A 21,043-nucleotide genomic window follows, 5' to 3' on the forward strand; every position below is an offset into this window, starting at 1 on the left:
TGTAATGTTTGTTGATAATTAGTAAGCGCCATTTCTAAGAAAAGGAAAGCTTCTTCCACACCATCTTTACCATTTTTTTTTTGCTTGTTCATATTCTTTTCTTAGTTCCTCAACAGAAAGAGCCATTATAAATCTTTTCTTTTCTTTTCCCCTTCTTTCTTCTTACAACAACCAGAATATTCAAAAGAAAATAAAAAAAATAAAACAGTCCCAAAGTTATCAGTCAGTCCAAACTAAGGCAGAGTTCTCATTTTCTCCTTCTGGGGTAATATCAATCCAAGAGAAAGAAAGTCCAAATCTGTTTAAAATCTTATTGCAATATATTCTTGTCTTCAAATCCTTAAGGCATCTGCTCCAACAAAGTCTTAGCATACAAATATTTTCTTTTTAATCCTCTCTCTTCCCACTCATCGCTTAAAACCAATTTTCACCTAAAAGAAATAGGTTTCTTAATATCCAGTTATTTATTCCGTAGGAAAAGAGGGAAAGCTATCCTTTCAGCACCTTCAAACAGCCGCTTTTTTCCTCTTCTGGCAGGTATTATTCAGAAAGTCATACTTTTCAGGAATTTTATTAAATATGTCTTAGAGTCCTAGGAGCCAAGAAAAACTTTCTCCTCTCAATCACTTTCTCCACTTCCTCCTGCGCATTCTTACCCGGCTGCCAGCTTCTTTGTGGCGGCCATTACAGACCGCCGCTGCACCGTCCTGGGAAAAGGGAGTTCTGCCGGCCAGGGAGGGAGTCTGCAACACCCCAAACCCTTCTCCGGATCCCCCTACCTTCAGCTGCCCCAAAACGGCTAGCGCGGCAGGGATCGCGCAGCTTCGCAAATCCCTGCCGCCGCGAAGCCGACAAACCGGAAGTCCCTCTTCACCTAATTTTTAATGGGAAATAACATTTCATCTGAGCAAAGGCCTTTCCAAATTTGATACATTTGTCTTCTTTCATGTGGATCATCTTATGGGAAATAAGTTTATATCTATGAGCAAAGGACTATCCACATTCTGTGCTTTTAAATGGTTTCTCTCCTGTGTGGATCTTTTGTGCCTTTTAAGATTACTGTTGCAAGTAAAGGTCTTTCCACACTCCATGCATTTATATGGCTTCTCCCTGTGTGGATCATCTTATGAGAAATAAGATGACCTCTTTGAGCAAAAGTCTTTCCACACTCCATGCATTTATATGGTTTCTCTCCTGTGTGGATCTTTTTGTGGCTTCTAAGTCCACTGCCATGAGTAAATGTCTTTCCACACTCCATGCATTTATATGGCTTCTCCCAATGTGGATCATCTTATGGAAAATAAACTGATCTCTTCGAGCAAAGGTTTTTCCATACTCCATGCATTTAAATGGTTTCTCCCCTGTGTGGTTCATCTTATGGGAAATAAGATTACCTCTTTGAGCAAACATCTTTCCACACTCCATGCATTTATATGGTTTCTCCCCTGTGTGGATCATCTTATGGGAAATAAGATTACCTCTTTGAGTAAAGGACTTTCCACACTCCAGGCATTTAAATGGTTTCTCCCCTGTGTGGATCATCTTATGGGAAATAAGTTTATTTCTATGAGCAAAGGACTTTCCACACTCCATGCATTTAAATGGCTTCTCCCCTGTGTGGATCATCTTATGGGAAATAAGTTTATATCTATGAGCAAAGGACTTTCCACATTCCGTGCATTTAAATGGTTTCTCTCCTGTGTGGATCTTGTTGTGCCTTTTAAGATTCTTGTCACGAGCAAAGGTCTTTCCACACTCCATGCATTTATACGGCTTCTCCCCTGTGTGGATCATCTTATGAGAAATAAGATGATCTCTTCGAGCAAACGTCTTTCCACACTCCATGCATTTATATGGTTTCTCCCCTGTGTGGATCTTTTTGTGGCTTCTAACTCCACTGTCATGAGTAAACGTCTTTCCACACTCCGTGCATTTATACGGTTTCTCCCCTGTGTGGACCATCTTATGGGAAATAAGAGGACCTCTTTGACCAAAGGTCTTTCCACACTCCATGCATTTATATGGCTTCTCCCCAGTATGGATCATTTTATGGGAAATAAGAGTTCCTCTTTGACCAAAGGTCTTTCCACACTCCATGCATTTATATGGTTTCTCCCCAGTGTGGATCATCTTATGGGAAATAAGAGGACCTCTTTGACCAAAGGTCTTTCCACACTCCATGCATTTATACGGCTTCTCCCCTGTGTGGATCATCTTATGGGAAATAAAAATATCTCTTCGAGCAAAGGTCTTTCCACACTCCATGCATTTATATGGTTTCTCCCCTGTGTGGATCTTTCTGTGGTTTCTAAGTCCACTGCTCCAAGCAAAGGTCTTTCCACACTCCATGCATTTATACAGCTTCTCCCCTGTGTGGATCCTTTCATGGGAAGTAAGTTCCCAGCTTGTTCTAAAACATTTTTCACATTCCAAACATTTATAAGGCTTCTCTTTTGTGTCAATTGCTTTTTGAGATGTAAGAAAGTTGTTCCCAATAGAAAGAATGAATGTCCCATTGTAACTTTGTCTGTTGTGTCTTCTTCTGGCATCTTCTGCTTTGTTTGGGGTTAAATAGTGTTCATTTACTTCTACTTCAGCTTTGATTAGCTTCACACTTTTTCTAGTATATTTTTTCCTTATTTTCTTTTGTTGTACAATAAAGTGTTGCATCGGTGGATCAGTGGAAGATGAGCTTTCCAGATTCCAATTATTTGACTGGTTTGTCTCATGGCTTTCGAATTCCTTTCGAATTCCTAACTTCTCCGTTCCATCTTTAGCACTGATCACTTGGAACAGTTCAGAGGAATCTTGATTTTCCTGTCCATTATTACCTTCAAAGAAATGAAAACGATAACAAGGTTAGAGAAAAAGATCAAAGTGTAGAAAGTCAAGTGAATTTCCTTCTGAATTTCTCTGAAATTCCATTAGGTTGTATGTTTGCAAGCTTACAGTGGTGTGATATAGACATGATGATTTCTATATTCAGGAGTCATGAAAGCTTTGAAAATATCTAGAAAACATCTCTTTTCTTACATTTAACTCTATATATGCAAATCTCACTCAGATTCAGTTTTCAGTTAAGGAATAATCAGGGGAAACATCCAAGGAGGAATTAGGAGAAAAGTTAAGTTTTATTAGGGTGGCTGAATTTCAGCAGAGACCTGTGAGAAATGAAACAATTTTGAAACAAGCTCCTTCTTCCCGGGTGTACCTTGGAACAGCTGCTCCAAGGCGTCTGTCTGGTGGGCAGGACCCGGCTCGGCCTGTTCCTCGATCCCAGCGATGAGACTTTGGAGATAAATCCCTTGCTGAAGCATCCCATTGCCTTGTAAATGCTCTTTGTGCTGAGACTGGAAAGGTTGGGATGCTTCAAGAATGGCTATTTCACTGCCCCAAAGTCTCATCGGCTTGCAAGGGCTCTTTGGCCATATCTGGTACAGACGCCGGTTCTCAGAGAACGGAGGCCTAAAGTACACAAGACCAATAGTGCAAGGTCTCAGGCTACTAATCTTGTATGATCTCGCACTGCAGTACTTTAGGCCTGTGTTCTTTTAAGAACTGAGGACTTCATGAGATCCAGGTAAAAAGTCTTTGAAAAGAAAGAGGGGACTGGGTCTCAAATACTGGAGGAGGGCTGGTCATAACTTGGAACGGTTGCTAAGTGAACTGTCATAACTTGGGGATTACTTGTACCCTAGCCTAGGATGCTCTGAGTCACACTACATGAGGCCTTTGTTCTTGAATTGGATTGGGAGAATGCTCTTCCATGGGCTAAGCGTGAAAGTTCTGTTCTCACACAATTTGGGGAGGTTCCAGAAGACAAATGACAACACACTCCTCTCACATGACCTCCAGAGGACACATAAAAGCACACCTAGTTCTTTTCAGTCTCCACAGATAAGTTCAAATAGAAATGGAAATATACAGATAAGAAATGGCACAGAAAGCATCTAAGCAAAGAGACATTGACACTTTCCTTCCTTGGAGCACGACAAGGCCAGATCCTTTTCTTCTCCCTCCCAGGAGACAATATCTGACAGTGGTTTTTTTTTTAATAAAAAACTAACTATAATCTCTCTTCTTGAACTCTCAGATTGGGGACTAAGAACTCTTACCCAGAGAGACTACGTTCCTATGGTTTTCAAGCATGACTTCCGAATGCAATACTTTCTGATCAGTATCCAGCTGAGACCATTCCTCCTCAGAGAAATATACAGCCACCTCCTCAAAGGACACAAGACCCTCCTGCCCATGGAAAAAAGAACAAAGGAGGAGGATTCGCAAGATATGTTCATCATCATCATTGATTTAGACAACAGAGGGGAACTCATCAAATTTGCAGACAAGACCAAATTGACAGGAATACCAACACTCTAGAAGATAACCTCGAGATACAGAAGGATCAACAGATTGGGCCCCATCTAACAAAATGAAATCAACACTGAGAAATATAAGGTTCTATATTTAGGAAAGAAAAAAACAAATGCACTGGCATAGAATAAGTGATACCTGGCTCAAGAGTAGTTAAGTGCCACAGGGATCTTGGAGTCCTAGTGGACAACCACTTAAACCTGAGTCAGCACTATGCTTCAGTTGCCCAAAAAAACCCCAACAGAATGATAGGCTGCATTAAGAGGGATAGAATCAACATGACATGAAGCGTTAGTACCACTTTATAATGCCTTAGTAAGGCCACACTCGGAATATTACATCCAGTTTTGGTTGTCAGATGTAAAAAAGATCTTGAGACTCTAGAAAGAGGGTAGAGAAGAGCAAGAAAAATTATTAGTTGGACCAGAGGCTAAAACATATAAAGAACGGTTGCTGGAATTGGGTATGTCTAGTTTCATGAAAAGAAGGACTAGGGGAGACATGATAGCAGAGTTCCAAGAAGCAATGGATGGAAACTATTCAAGGAGAGAACCAACCTGCAAGTAAAGAGAAATTTCCTGACAGTGAAAACAATCAGTGGTATGACTTCCCTCCAGGAATTGTGGGTGCTCCAACACTGGAGGTGTTTATGAAGAAACTGGACAGCCATTTATCTGAAATGTTATAGGGCTTCCTGTCTGAGCAGGGAGTTGGACTAGAAGACCTCCAAGATCCCTACCAACTCTGTTATTCTACTCCATTGTTCCCGAAGTAAAGATGTGCACTAAATTAAGTGGCTGTGGGTCACACAAGTCCTAATTTTAGGTGAGAAAATTGGCAAATCTGAAAATTGCTTTCACTGAAGAAATATTTGGGGAAGTTTTATCAAGTTCATTGATTCTGCAAAACCTTCAGTACCTTTCAGTAAAGTAATTTCATTACCACAGAACATGGGATTCTCCTGGGGCGGCTTCGGGGATGGGAATGGGAGGCTTTGTGCTATCCTGGTTCACTTCCTTCCTCTGTGGCTGCTCTCAGTCAGTGTTGATAGGAGGGAGAGATCCAGCCCTCACCCACTGCTTTATGGGGTTCCGCAGGGCTTGGTACTCTCTCCGCTCCTGTTCAACATTTATATGAAGCCACTAGGTGAGATCATCCGTCACCATGGACTCAGGTATCACCAATACGCTGATGATACTCAGCTGTATGTCTCGGGCAGAGGTGAGTTGTGATGCCTTGTCCTCCCTCTCGCAGTGCCTGGAGGCTGTTAGGGGCTGGATGGGGAGCAACGGGTTGAAACTAAACCTTTGGGGTTCATTGACTCAGGTAGAATTGTCACCTTTAGTCTTGGATGGGGTGGCACTACCCTAAACAGACCCTGTGTGTAATCTAGGAGTTTTCTTGGACTCACAACTCCTGCTCAAAGAGCAGGTGGCAGTTGTGGCTAGGAGGGCTTTTGCACGACTTCAGATTGTGCTTCAGTTACGCCCTTTCATGGACCAATGGTCCTTACTCAGAGTCACTCTTGCCCTAGTCACTTCCTGCCTTGACTATTGCAATGCGCTCCACATGGGGCTGCCCTTGAAGAGCATCTGGAGGCTCCAGTTGATGCAAAATGCAACAGCCCGTATGGTTTTGTGCAGACCACATTTTTAAAAAGTTTTTTAAAATGGTAATGTGGCAATGTATTTATTTATTTTTCATTAGCCTTGCACAATTGCGAGTCAAAGAATTACAAAACATTTTTGGGTCTCTAGCAGTTCCTGCCACTGTTTATTCCTACTTCTTCAAGGAGTTTTTAAAAATTGTTTCTTGTAAACTACAAGATGGAGGAGAACGTAGCAGAACAAGATAACCAGAGGAAACTATGCTGGCCGACAGCAACTTGAACCTGCTACTCTGCTGTCCATGTTGTGGAGGAACACAAAAATAATCCAGGGGGGAAACAGAAGAACAGAGCACTCTACACACCTGCTTCACTTCCTGAAGGGAGAATACAAATCTAGTATCTTTTCCCTTTCTTACTTGATTTGGAGGTTCAACTGCTGTTTGATCTCCATCATAAAAACCAGAAAGCTTCATTCTTTGCTTCCCTGTAAGGAATAAATAATTTCAAAATGCATAATTAAAAAAATAGGAGGAGGTGTTCTATAGGAGAGAAGAGAGAAGGAAGGTAAGACAGATGGGGAATCGGAGGATCTTCCATTACCTCCTGAGGTGTCCCGACTTGGATCTTCCCAAGGGATCCTCCTGAAAAATAGCTCCTGAGGGGGATTTGATGGGTTCTTCTTTCCCTCAGGATCGCTGATCTCCACAAAGATCCACTTCAAAGAGGGGGAAGGAAAAAAGAAGCAAAATTAATGGACGTCACATAACACAAAGTGGATTTTTATATTCGGAGCACAACCTCAAAGCCCTCAATATCCATCCATGTGGCTGAGTGAGAAAACAATGGAACAACGTCCTACCAGTATTGGAGAATTGCCACATATTATGAACATGAGAGAAGTTTGGGAAGGAGGGGTGAAGCATTCAAACACTCTCTCTCTTTATTCCCTTCTGAGCTCCCTAAAGTCTCCCACCTGCAGCTGGAGCTGCTCCTTCTGCTCCTCCGCTTGGCTCAGGAGGAAGCCTTCCGCCAGAGCCACCGCCTGGGAGCTGCTCTCTGCTCCATATGTCCGCACCCAGCCCTCCATCTCTGGGGGCAGGAGAGCCAGGAGACGCTCCAGAACCACCAGGTCCAGCATCTGGGCTTTGCTGTGTTTTCCTGGGTTCAGCCATCGCCTGCACAAGTCATGGAGTCGGCTGCAAAGTCCTTGGGGACCCTCAGCCTCCAGGCATCGGATGAAGGTCCAGGGTGGAAATTCTGAAGGAAGGATGGTTCCCTCCTGCAGGACCTTCTGCCCGGTTCTGGTCCAGCTCTCCCCATATCTCCCACGCTGAAGAGCTGCGGGGCCTTTTCCGCTCCCCTCCTTGGCCAAAGGGGGTGTCTCCATCCTTCCTCTCTCTGGCAGAGCAGCTCCAAAGAGCTCCAGGGACTCTGGGGGGGTCTCCAGGGGCCTCTTCCTTCATGGCATCATTTCTGGGGCGGCAGGACGGATCCCTGCAGGTCCTTCCACACTCTCCTTCCCTCTCTCTCTCTCTCCCTTCCTTCCTTTCCCTGCAGAGGAAATCCTGGCTTGCAAAGGCTGCCGAGGGCTCCGAATCTGGGAGGGAGAGAAAAACCGACCCCGAGGATCAGAAAGAGGGATTCAGCCCCGAACCTCCTTCCCCCAACCTGCCCACAGCACCAAGTGCCCCAGCCCCCCCCACTCACCAAGCAGGGCCGGGAAGGAGGCAGGTGGAGAGGCCACCGCCCCTTCTCTCCGCCTCCGGAGATGGGATCGGGCCCTCGGGGAGTCCAGTGCGAATCCTACTTCCTGCTCCTCCTCCTCCTCGCCCAGCTTCTCTCCTCTCCTGCTGGGCTTCCACCAGGCAGCTCCTTCCCTCCAGTCCCCTTCACATGGAGAGGGCGGCTGGGGAATATTGGACCCGGGAAGGACCCCCACCCCAACCGGGGCACGTCTGCATGTCCCCCCCAACCAGACTCTCCCGCAGCCTCTTCGACTCCTGCGGCGCCCTCGGGGTTGAGAAGAGCGAGTGCGGCGTCCTAGAGAGGCAAGGCTCACCGCCTCCTCAGGCAGCCGTGACGTTCGCCCCACAGTTCGGCCCAATGGGGAAGCGCCTGGAGTTCCCTTCCCTGGAGGCGGATTTAGGGCAAAGGGCCAGGAGGGCAGAAAGGGCGGGAAAGAGGAGCGCGTGGGAGGGGGCGGGGATGATGGGTTTGGGGGTAGCGGGAAAGGCCCCTCTCCACGGCCCCCGGCCAAGGACTTCGGAGGCGGCTCTTTCTCCGCCTTCCTCGCCTTCCTTTAGGGAAAAAGCCTCTCGGGGGGATCCGGACTCGCCTCCCTCAGGAACCGCCGCCCTGAGGGCTGCGCAGAGATCGGACGAGGCCTCGGAAGGCGCCGGAGTCCCCTCAGAAACGGCCGGGCGGTGGGAAGACGAGGACCGGGAGCCTCGCTTGGACGCCCAGCTCGTGTCCCTCCTTCCTCCGCCTCCCTCCCGCTCCCTCCGCTCAGCCGCCCTTCTCGGGCTCTCCCTCCCTCGGCCTCCCAGCGGAAGGGCAGGGACCCCCGGCCTCTCCTGAGGAGCCCCCGGAAAGGCTCCACGGTGTTAGGAGGAAGGGAGGCCGGGAGGCTCCGGCGCGGAGGAGGAGGGGAAGCGGGCGAGGAAGCCGAGGGAGGAGGAGGAGATTCCGGGCCTTTCGCCTCAGGGAGACTCGCGGGGCTGCGACTCCCAGGACGGAGCCGCCGCTTCTCTGCGCCCGCCGCCCGAGGCAGGAGGAGCCCTTGGGCCGCCCCGGAGAAACGGGGAGTCCGAGCGCCTCCCCGAAAGCCCCTCCAGGCCGGATCCCCTCGGATGTTTCGCCCCATTGGCCCCTTTTCCCTCCCAGGGGGACCGACCGGGGCCCCTTCCCCGAAACCGGCAGGCAGGAGGGAGGGAGGGAGAGTGGAAAGACTATAATATACACTTAAATATATTATATTAGGAAATTTTAATATATTCCGTTTCCAATCATAACCTGTAAGCCGCCCAGAGTCCCCTTGTGGGGGAGACATCATAGAACAGAATAATGGAAGGGACCTCGGAGGTCATCTAGTCCAACCCGCTCCTCAGGCAGGAATCCCTTCAGACCGTTTCAGACAAGATGGGCTCCATGAAAAATGTAACATACATAAAGAGAAATATCTTATGCCTCCGTCTGTCTCTCTTCCTGGGGGAGGCGAATGGGGAGAGGGAACAATGAGGACATCTAGACGGATCCTTCTGGGATCTCCCAGCCCCTCCCTCCCTCAACCCCCACCTTTGGTTACCCCCAACTTTTCCAATCCGGCGTGGAGTGGGGCTGCAGTGGATGAGAAGGGGAGGCGCAGCCCCACCGCCAGCGAGGAATTGGGGGTTGATTGGGGAGTCCTCGGGCGCCTTCACACAAAGACACACACGCGAAAACATACCCGATGGGAGCTCTCCTCCCCTAATCACGTGCGGTCACTGCCGTCCCAGCCCCCCCCCGAATCTTCTGCCTTTGGCTCCCTTCCTGGCAAAGGGGTGGACGGAGGGCCGGTTTCATCCTTGACGCTGTGGGGGTTTCTGACCCACCGCAATTGGAAGGTCTGTGTTTGGTTCAAGACGGGCTGTTGTTGATCTGAATGGCGGGAAAGGAAGAGGGAGGGGAGGGGACCTAATCCCTCCCTGCCTGCCTATCTCCAAAGCTCCAGAAGGCAAGGAAACTGACCAAGGAGAGATTCCCTTCCTGACCGGGAGAGTTCGGGGACCTCAACGGACATCAAGTCCACCCCTCCATGCACACGGAGGAAAGTCTAACTGAGAATCGTGAAGAGAGCAAAGAAAGGGGAGGGTCCCCTTTCAGCGGCAGCCCCCCAAAGACTGAAGGGATCCCCCTCCCACTTTCACTTTCGCTCTCTGCGCCGAACTCTCCCTCCTCCTTCAGCTGAAGCCACAAAGGACTCTGCCCGGAGACTGATGACGCTGAAGCAGGGAGAATTCCCATTGGTGCTTCATACATGTGTTCATGTGAAGATTGTGCCGTAGAAAGACCTGCCGCTTTGGATAATAACTGGGGGAGGGGCAGCCCCGCAGCCAGTGAGGAGAAGTTGGGAGTCACCCACAGAAACCCCCTCAATCTGAAGAGAAGCCCCGGAAACCTCTCGGCTAAACCAGGGAGAGGCGCCGCTTCGCTTCAGGGGAGAAAAAGGCGATTCCTCTCCTCAGAAACATCCTGAGGTAAATCTCACACAGCCCAGGGAAGAAAAAGGCGGGAAAGAGAGAAACGCCCCCTTTCCACCCGCAGCAACCAATCAGAGCGCAGATCCCCTCAGGCGGGAGCCCGCCCGCCCTCAGCCACAACGGGGTGTTTGAGACCTATGTGTGCTTTCCTTCTCCAGCCATTAAATGGGATGTTTTCACATTTAAAGGGTTCAACAGAAAAAGACCCAAAATGACTTTGCTTTTGTCCATTAGATTGAATTGTCAGGCTGGGATGGTTTTTTTTTTAAACTTGCACTGGGCTAAAAAGAAGTCAACATCTTTTTCCCCTTTGTTCTCTTGTACCTCAGACTTTCTTTTCCCCTCTTTCTCCTTCCCTTAATTTCCTATTTCTATTTTTAAGACATAAGAATTTATTTGTCATTACACTCGCAAGTAGGTGCAACGAAATGAGGTGCTCTTCCACAAAGTAAAACTGGACAAACACCACTAAAAGAAAAGAAAAATTGAACTAAACACAACCAACCATACAATCATCTCTATGCAATTTAAAAATGTAAATACCCCATTACTCTCAGCCATTTAAATTCCACAAAAATCTTATGACCCTGCATTCAAACTCAAAACTGCACTTGGATAAAAACTGTTCTTAAATCTGGTCGTCCTTGTTCTTAATACCCTAAATCTCCTTCTCGATGGTAATAGTTCAAAGAGCTGATGTCCCGGATGAGAGGAGTCATTCAATATATTAAGTATCTTCCTCTTACATCTATTCCTATACAGTTCTTTCAAAGAGGGGAGTGAGCAGCCAATGATGTTTTGGGCCGTCTTGATCACCCTCTGAATTGCCTTTTTCTCTGCCACTGTGCAGCTCGAGAACCATACACAGAGACAGTAGGATAATATACTCTCAATTGAACTCCGATAGAAGGTAGTCAGTAGACTCTCAGCCAGTTGTTGTTTCCTAAGAATCCTTAGTAAATACAACCGTTGTTGTGCCTTCTTAATTAAAGCAGTGGTGTTTGCGCTCCAAGTCAGGTCATTTGTAATGATGGTCCCGAGAAACTTACATTCAACCACCTGTTCCACCCGAACTCCCTCTATATACAGTGGCTGAATGTCTGCTCTTTTTTCCTATAGTCCACTATAACCTCCTTGGTCTTCTTAATATTAAATAGAAGATTATTATTCTTGCACCAGCGGGATAGCTGTAGTACCTCATCCCGATATGCAGACTCATCATCCCCAGAAATAAGTCCTACAAGCGTAGTATCGTCTGCAAATTTCATTATCCTATTGTTGGGATGTTTATTTGTGCAATCAGATGAATAGATGGAGAACAGTAGTGGACTAAGGACACAACCTTGTGGAGTGCCAATGCTAAGTGTCTTGACAGTAGAAATATAATCATTCAGTTTAACTCTTTGTGGACGATTTGTTAAAAAATCCAATATCCATAAAGAAATAGAATCTGGAAGATCTAGATCTTTGAGCTTGGCTATTAATCTGTGCGGTATGATGGTATTGAAGGCAGAACTAAAATCTGCGAACAACATTCTTACATAATTCCCCGGTGTTTCCAAATGGGATAAGGCCATGTGAAGCACAGTAATAATTGCATCCTCGGTTGATCTGTTTTCTTTGTAAGCAAACTGAAGCCCATCAAAGGAATCGGGAAGGCAGGAGATAATATAATTTCGAACTAGCTGCTCAAAGCACTTCATTAAGATAGAAGTTAGTGCCACCGGCCATAGTCGCTCGGACCATTTGTGGGCATCTTTTTAGGCAGTGGAACGATGGTGGAAGCCTTGAGACAAACAGGAACCACACATTGTATCAAGGATCGATTAAAAATTTCAGTCCATACCCCAGCTAACTGATCAGCAGAATCTTTTACCACCCGACCAGGAATTGAGTCGGGCCCAGCTGACTTTCTGGAATTAACCGCCTTCATTGTCTGCCTCACATCCTGCTCATTCACAATGAAGGGGAGGCTCTGCTGAGTAAATGATGGCAAAGGGACAGTTTCAGTTTGATGGATCTCAAATCGGACAAAAAAATTGTTCAACTCCTCAACCACCGCCGCACTACCATCCGAAGAGACCTTTTTTGCTTTATAGTTCGTTAGTTGTTGAACCCCCTGCCAAACCTGCCTCATGTTATTACTGAGAAAGCAATCTTCAATTCTCCTCTTATATTCGGCCTTCTTCTTCTTCTTCTTCTTTTTCTTCAGCGTTTGTCTCGCGCTCTGGCGAGGTCCGCTAATGTCCTTGAGTACTGCTTCCACGCCTCTCTGTCTGCCACGTATGTCGGGTCTGCCTTCGCGATCTCTAGATCGGCCTTGATCGTGTCCATCCAGCGTTGCTTAGGTCTACCACGCGGTCTCGCTCCTCCGACAATCACCTTCATCGCAGATTTGATGATGGATTCTTCCTTGGCGCGACTCACATGGCCGAACCATCGTAGCCGGGACTGCCTCATGACCGTGGGGATGGGCACGACGTTGAACCGTCTGCGCACTTCTTCATTCCTGACGCGATCGAGTAGGGTGAGGCCTACCGACCATCGGAGCATTCGCATCTCCATTGTCTGGAGTCTGCTTTGACTTCTTTGGTCGTCGGCCAGCACTCTGCGCTCGCCGTATATGGCCACGGGGCGCACCACAGAGTTATAGATTTTCGCCTTCAGGCGCATCGACATCTTCTTGTCACAGAGGACGCCCGTGACGGACTTCCATTTGCCCCACGCTGCGTTGATCCTGGCTGCCACCTCAGTTTGTAGTAGGCCTTCTTCCCCAAGAGTAGTTCCCAGGTACTTGAAGGTGGAGGCGTGCGGTAGCTTCTGCCCGTTCACGTGGATGGAGCCTGTCGCTTCGTTGTCAGTGGTCAGGTATTCGGACTTCTTTAGGTTCAACCGGAGCCCGAACTGCTCGAGGTGGTCGTGCCACTGTTGGACTAGGTGCTCGAGTTCAGCCTTGCGCAGGTTGGCCAGGAACACATCATCGGCGTAGAGCAGCGTCCATGGGGCGGGCGTGTGCAGGTCGTGTGTAATTGTGTCCATCACCAGAATGAACAGCAGTGGTGAGAGAGCAGAGCCCTGGTGTACGCCGACGGTGATATTGAACTGCTCTGATATCCCAGCTGCCGCTTTTACACGGCTTTTGTGACATCTGTATAGGAGTTGGACCCATTGTACGAGTAGCTCGGGCACGCCGTGATCTCGCAGTGCGTACCAGATGAGATCGTGCGGGACTCGGTCGAAGGCCTTTTCCAAGTCCAAGAAGGCGGTGTGGAGCGGGATTTTCTTCTCTCTGTGAGCCTCCATCAGCATCCGCACACCGAAGATGGCATCGGTGGTGCCGCAGTTCTTGATGAATCCGGCCTGGTTGATGCTGATGTCGACGATGTCCCGAATGCGCTTATCGAGGACGCGTTCGAAGATCTTCATAGTGTGTGACAGTAACCTGACCGGTCTGTAGTTGGAGCAGTCCGCTGGGCTGCCCTTTCCCTTCCAGATCGGAACAGTGGTGCTGCGGTACCAGTCGTGTGGCACTATTCCCGTGGAGACGATGTTGTTGAACAGCTCGCACAGCCACAATGCCGAGCCCGGTAGTGCCTTTTTCCAGAAGTCGGCAGGGATGTCGTCTGGTCCTGTTGCCTTACCGTTTTTCATGGCCTTGATGGCGTCGGTGACCTCGCTGGCGTGAATGCCTGAGACTGGGCCTTCGACGGGGTCACCTCGCGGGGTTCGTGGGTGTGGGAACTCCTCGGTGGAGATCTTCTCGAAGTATTGCCGCCACCTCTCGGCAGCGTCTCTGGGGTTGATGATCAAATTTCCCCTTTCGTCGTTGATCCCATGAAACTGGTCAATGTCCAGGGTCTTCCTGTGTCTGCTTTTGGCTAGGCGGTAGATCTCATTCTCGCCTTCTCGCGTGTTCAGCTTCTCGTAGATGTCATCGTAGTGGGAGCTTCTGGCTGTCGCTACTGCTTTCTTGGCTGCCTTTTTGGCCACCTTGTACTCGCAGAGCTTCTCGCTGGTCTTGTCCTGAAGAAAGGCCTTGTAGAGCCGTTTCTTCAGGTGCATGGCATCTTGTACTTCCGGTGTCCAGAGCCATGTATCTCATTCGATGCGTCTCCGTCCTGGCTTGGTACAACCAAGCTGTTGGCAGCCGGCAGTGTGAACAGTGCTCTTCAGCATGGACCACGCTTCCTGTGGCCCGTCGACCATCTGCAGGAACTGCTCCGGTTTGATGAGGGGTCCCGCCATCTTCTTCTGGTTCCACCACTTGATTCGTGGCTGGTCTGCATTCTTTTTGTCAATCTTGGTCTTGGGCTTGCTGATCCTGATCTTCGCCATCAGCGGCCTGTGCTGACTGCTCGATTCGTACGGGTACACCTTGGCGTTGAGCACGTTTTTAGCGGCTCTTCGTCGTACGATGATGTAGTCGATCTGTGTGTGGTGGTTCACATTTCTGCTATGGTAGGTGAGGAGTTGGGGTTCTCGCCTAATGAAGCAGGTGTTCGTGATGGTCATGTCATGGGAGTCGGCAAAGTCCAGGATCCTCTGGCCATTCTCATTCATATCGCCTGTGCCGTGCCCACCGTGGCACTGGTGTCCGTTTTTGTCCCGCCCTACATGACCATTCAGGTCGCCAGAGATGATGATGTCGTCTTCATATGGGATCTGCCTGAGTTGGATGTCGAGCAGTTCCCAGAAGGTATCCTTCTCCTCCTCGTGACATCCGGTCTGAGGGGCGTAGGCGGACAAGATGTGTAGGCGCTGCCTCTCGGTCACTGCCTTAGCTTGCTTAATACCTCTCCTCAAGTTCGTTCTTGCAGCACTATAATCTAGATCATTCCCAGACTTAAAAGTCTTATTTCTTGCATACAACAAACGTCTAACCTTCCCGGTCATCCAAGGTTTTTGATTAGGATAAACCCGGATCCGTTTATCCACCGTGACAGTATCAATACAGTGTGCCATATACCCTAACACCGCAGCCGTGTGATCGTCGAGATCAGAATGATCAAAAACTTCCCAGTTTGTCTGTTCGAAGCAGTCCTTTAGCTGCTCCATTGCTCCCTCTGGCCAGCTTTTCACCGTCTTGACTACCGACCCTGCCTGTTTTCTCAGAGGAATATACTCCGGGGCTAGAAGCAGGGACAAGTGATCCAACTGGCCCAGATGTGGTAATTGTAACACCCTGTATCCATTTACAATATTTGTGTAGACCTTATCCAAGGTGTTCAACCCCCTAGTGGCACACCTTATATGTTGATAGAATTTAGGAAGGACCACACGAAGATCTACATGATTAAAATCTCCCGCAATAATGTATACAGCATCTGGAAATTTGCTTTGCAAGTTGCCAATTTCATCACCCAGGAAGCCCAGAGCCAAATCTACATTTGCATCCGGCGGAATGTAAACAGCAAGAATAATAACAATGCTGAATTCCCGTGGAAGATAGAAGGGTCTGCATCTAACAGACAGATATTCCAGCTCCAAAGAGCAGTGACGTGTTATAACCTCTGAGTTTGTACACCAAGTCTCTTTAACAAACATACACACTCCACCTCCTTTGCACTTCCCCACATTTCTGTCTCTATCCAGACGATGTAATAAAAAACCGTCCATCTCAATAACAATGTCCGGGATAGTGGGGTTCAACCAGGTTTCGGTGATTAACAACACACAACAGCTTTTCATGAACTTACTTGAAGAGACCTGTAACCTTAAATCATCCATCTTGTTTGCCACGGATCTAGCATTAGTCAGAAAGAGACTTGGGAGCGGCAGCCGCTTCATTTGTTTTTGCAGCCTGTATAAAACACCAGCCCTGCAGCCTCTTTTCTTCCCCCTCTCCCTTCGTCTTCTTCTCCCCCTCACCCTCTCTCTCACCGGAGCCACAATCCACGGAGAGCCGGGGAGCCTTGCAATCTCTGATGGTATGTTATGTTTCCAAACAAACTTAGCTGTTATCTCTTGTTTGCTTTGTAGTCCAATCTTCACAAGCTCACAATTGCTGTAGAGTATGTTCATCCCACAGGAGGTATTCACAATACAAGATAATCCACACAAAACATCCATAAAAAAACACCAAGTCGAAGAACACTGAGCTGCAGCACGTGAATGCGCGGCCATAGCAGTAATAGCAGTAATAGCAGTAATTTCTTTGTGTTTTGTATAATAAAGAAATAAATTAAGATCTTGAGACTAGAAAAAGTTCAGAGAAGAGGAACAAAGATGGAGGGTAAAAGATATTTTAAAAAACGGTTGCTGGAAGGAAAAGAAGGATGGGGGGGAGACATAGTGGCATCTTCCAATATCTCACATATCCACAAAGAAGATTTCTCTCTTCTCTCCTCTAAATAAATACAGACGGGATCTAATGAAAGAGGCGGAGGTGGAATTGCACTTTATAGATAAGAAATAATCAAGCCACTCCAGAAATGGCACAGAAGAAAGACGAAAGCCTCCTTCGAGGCATTTGGGTTCATATAAAAGGGAGAAAAGAAGCACAGACGTGGAAGCCTTTGTCTGACAGGGAGCCATACAGAGGGGCTTTTCCCCCTACTACCAAACCCATCATCCCTACCATCTCCCTTCCCCCTCTCAAACCTTGAGTTTGTATCTATTGTTTTCTCTTGTGTTGTTATGGTTGAAGCTGTTCATTGATAGGTAGGACATTGCAATGTATGATTTTATGTACTATTCTTAGATTGGACCTAGTAGTTCTAGGTTTTCTAGGTGCAGAATTTCGAGTCTGGTGGCATAAGGTATTCTTTTCTTTTGCCCCCGCTGCTGGTCGTCTCCCCACCACCACCACTTGCCTTTCACCAGGCCAACATGTGGAGAGGCTCCTGTTGGCTCCAGCCAGATCAGCGGCTGCTTCTCTCACCTGTTGCTCCAAGTCCCCCTCACTTCGGGAAATGACTCCTGGGCAGCTGAGAGAAACAGGATTCAACTGGGCTGCTTCTCTGCTGCCCAGGAGCTGTTTCCCTCCCTCTTGCTTTCTGCGCTGTGCACTCCTTTCCCTGCCCCACTGCTGACCAATCTATGGCTTTGCTGTGCTCTTTGCACCACTTCTGTCGCTCACCTTTCTCTCCCCTTGCTCTCCTCCCCCCCCCCCCCGCTTCCCTTTTGACTTTTGCTGCTGCCGCCAAAGCCAACTCCCCACCGCCGGCGCAGTTCCGGGATGTGCTACCTCCGTGCTTGCCTTTTCGGCGAGAGCCTCAATGGGAGCCCCCTGTGTGATATCTGGCCATTCTTTTTCTCGAGTTTATTTTGCAAACTCCGTGGACAACAATAGCAGGATAAATCATCCCTTGTGGTCCCCGGAGTTCTTCAGTGAAATACAAGGTATCAAACAAGACACAATTACCTACAGTTGCTTTTCAGTCCTGCTAGGGACATAAATGCACCAAAGAGGTTTTAGAAAAATAAGCAACACAGCACTGTAGAAATCAAATATACCTATTTTCTTCATTAAAAAGTTGTCTAAATCCAAACTTAAGAAATATGTTTGCTATATTAGTTCAGCATCATAAAATTGCAAGCTTTTTGATTCTCATCCTTCTCCTTTATTTACTTGTTTGTTTGCATTGTTGTCTTTGAATATTGCATCAGCCACAATTGAATCAATGGGACTGAATCCAGCAGAATTAGTCTAGGTAGAGGGATGATTTGTTATCCTAGGAACTAATAATCCAATATTGAGGCATTGATAATTCGTAGTGATATTTTGCTTGTGTTTTTCTCTGACAAAGTCACTTACATCTTCTTAGTATTTTTCAACATTATTTTTTAAAAAGGAAGAGAGGCAACACTTCAGATATATTTCAGAAAATAGCTATTTATTTCTTATTATTTAAAGAATGCAAGTTGTGTTTTGGAAATTATCAGAGGCATTAACAGAAAGTAATGATCAAAAAATGAAGGCATAAAATGCCAAAACAAATTTTAAAAACTACCATTTGTATGTAGAAGTGGTAAATCACATTATAGAAGCCAATCAGAGTGTCTGATAACTTACAGTAGCACATCATCAGTAGTGTTTTATAATGTTCATTGTTTGGAAATAAGTTTTGTGGTATTGAATATTTATACCCCACTGTTCTACGTTTACACTGCTAGCATAGATAAATAATGAATTAATATTAAATCATTTAAAATGTTAAAAGGTGGAACAATAAAAGCATCTAAATAGAATGCGAACTAGCTTAAGCAATCTTTTGAAAACTGGAATGAACGAATTTTGTGCCAAAAACAATGCTAGATATGAAGTATGCCTTTGATGAATCTCCAAAATGCGGACCTAATCAACAGGCCCTTCCTGTAAAGTAAGCAGAGTTTCATCACTTCTGTCATTCATCTTCATTATACAATGATCTGTTATGAAAAGGTAACAGTGGAAGATTCAGAAGAGGGCAGATAATGAGAAAGGCAAGAAAGGTCTGAAAAAAAAATACCGTATATGCCGGCGTATAAGACGACCCGGCGTATAAGATGACCCCCCAACATTTCCACTCAAAATATAGTTTGTTATATACTCGCCCCTCTTCCGCACGCCTTCCACTTTTGCACTTTTTTTTTTTTTTGAGGAACTTTTGTCTACCGTGGAAACGAATCCATGAAAGCCGAAAGGAGCAGCCAGCCTTCTCCCAGCTCCCAAGGAACGAGGCTCGCACCGCCCGGGCTCCGCTGAGGTATCCTGCTGGGGCTGTCAGGAGTTGTTACCGCTGGCGCGGCTCCGCGCAGCTCCATTCCCACGTTGCCTCGGGAAGGGAAAGGCAAAAAGGAAGAGCCGCAGCGGCGCAGCAGCGGCTCCTGGTTTTGCCTTTCCCTTCCCGAGGCAACGCTGGACTGGAGCTGCGCGAGCCGCACCAGCGGTAACAACTCCTGACAGCCCCAGCCGGATACCTCAGCGGAGCTCGGGCGGTGCGAGCCTCGCTTCCTTGGGAGCTGGGAGAAGGCTGGCTGCTCCTTTCGGCTTCACGGGATTCGTTTCCACGGTGCGCAAAAGTGCCTCAGCCACGGGCAGCCACAGTGCTTCCCAATTACTATTTGCCGGCATATAAGACGACCCGGCACATAAGACGACCCCCCCAATTGGAGGCATCTTTTTCAGGGCAAAAAAAGTCATCTTATACGCCGGCAAATACGGTACCTTCTATTTTTGCTTTATTGATATATTAAGGCTTTTAACATTGTCAACTATAATAAATTCTAGATATCCTTTAAAAACAGGGTTTTCCACATCACCACAGCTACTTATTGAAGGAAGAAAACAGAAAATTAGATACCATTAGATACTATACCATATTTAACTTGTATACCGAATATGTGACAAAAATGCTCGAGCCAAGAATTTAAAAACTGGAATGAAAAATGGAGACAATCATCAAGAACCTTAAATATACCAGTTTAATAGCTGGAGGATTATGCTAGAGGGGCAACCCAATACAAAGGAGAGGAGGAAGAGGACAAGAAGGGCGAGGGCATATCTGGCACTGTCCTTTTGGGGTGTACTTACAAGAGGCAGGATGCAAGCTTGGCACTGATTTTTTTACTGCCTTTCTGGGGGGCACATGATCTTTCCTTAAATCTGGATGATTTCCTTGGGATATTTTGTGGGGTGAGTGAGACCAGCTAGTGTCTTTAAGTGGTGCAAATGGATCTAAGGATTGCTTCTCCTGGGTGTGCTCTTTCTGGAGAGCTTAAATGGCCTCTCTGCTAAAGGGTTTGACTTTGTGAGCAAGAGATGGCTGCTGATAGTTACCATTGCATCTGAACTATTTTAATTCCTCAAGGAGCTCTGGCAACATGCCTGACTTGTAACTCTGGCTTGCAGGTATTTTTAATCTAATGATTGGTATTTAGGGCAGCTTTTTGCAAGCAAAAACCCCCAAAAGTCACATTCCTCCATAGAAGTAAATCACCGGTGTCATCAATCTCCACCTCAAGGCCTCAGCAGGGTCAGCTTTAGTTCCCACAGGAAGGAGAACTTCCTAGCCTAAACAATCCTCACTATCTCCATTCCTCCCACCTTAGGAATGTGGCAAGCCTGAACCCCCTCCCCCCCATAACCGGCAAAGAAAAAGGAAAAAAAGGAATATATGATAGGGCTAAATAAAATGGCTATGCCTATGTCAATTTTGGGCTTGACAGGCTGCCCCCCTCATTTGAAAAGAAACCCCTGCAACGACATAGAATACACAAAGATTGAAAGTAAGTTAAACACAATAATACAGCGATTTAACCTCCTCTGCCACTGCAGGATCCGCTATGGGCTTGTAGATATTTTTCATGGAATTTTTCCACCAGTCTATACTATCCAGCTATTTACCCAAGTTGTTGTGAAACAGGATAGCCTTTCCAATAAATTAGATATTGTAACTTCCCTCTGAAAATCCTAGAGTCCCAAGATTTTCTTAACCTCATAATGTTCATGCCCCGCAATGACCAAAGGCTTCGGAGCTGCACTTTCTGCTGGCCTCAATGAGGAAGTTACAAAGGGCTTTAACAAACTACTATGAAAAACCGGTTCTGAAGGGGGAGAATTTGGGTCTTTTGAGTGACATTTGTCCAACCCTCCATCAGTTTGTTTTCTGGGCTCTCCAAGGTCTCCTCAAGAGTCGGAAAGGGCCCCTTCAGCCACTTCCAGTGGGTCAGAGGAACAAGGGGCTGCCCCACCTGGAGACTCAGCCATGGGGCAGTGGAGGACAGTCCCTGAGCTGCCCTGGTGAAGAATCCAGGTTTGTTGCCTGCTGGATCCTGGCCAGTTCCTCAGTTCCGCTTCGGAGGAGCCCAAAGCTTCAGGCTGGGGAAGCGGAACCGAAGCGCC

At 47.2% G+C, this 21,043-nt stretch overlaps 2 protein-coding genes and 1 pseudogene across 4 annotated transcripts in view; all 3 read right to left on the bottom strand.

The window, feature by feature from the left end:
* Positions 1 to 21,043, bottom strand: part of LOC113430880 (H-2 class II histocompatibility antigen, E-S beta chain-like) — a 343,220-nt gene that overhangs the window by 80,733 nt on the left and 241,444 nt on the right. The window lies entirely within an intron of this gene.
* Positions 1 to 21,043, bottom strand: part of LOC148131782 (uncharacterized) — a 39,279-nt gene that overhangs the window by 1,574 nt on the left and 16,662 nt on the right. The gene's annotated exons all lie outside the window — the stretch shown is intronic.
* On the bottom strand, positions 871 to 6,677 carry LOC148131783 (uncharacterized; annotated as a pseudogene). The gene is made up of 4 exons (XR_015748298.1): positions 6,581 to 6,677; positions 6,397 to 6,464; positions 4,116 to 4,245; positions 871 to 2,831 (listed from the first exon to the last, which is right to left on the bottom strand). The product of XR_015748298.1 is annotated as an uncharacterized LOC148131783 (transcript).

Source organism: Notechis scutatus, chromosome 2 (assembly GCF_049901735.1).
Source record: "Notechis scutatus isolate UNSWTSFEM ecotype Mainland chromosome 2, rNotScu1.2, whole genome shotgun sequence".
Classification (NCBI taxonomy): Eukaryota; Metazoa; Chordata; class Lepidosauria; order Squamata; family Elapidae; genus Notechis; species Notechis scutatus.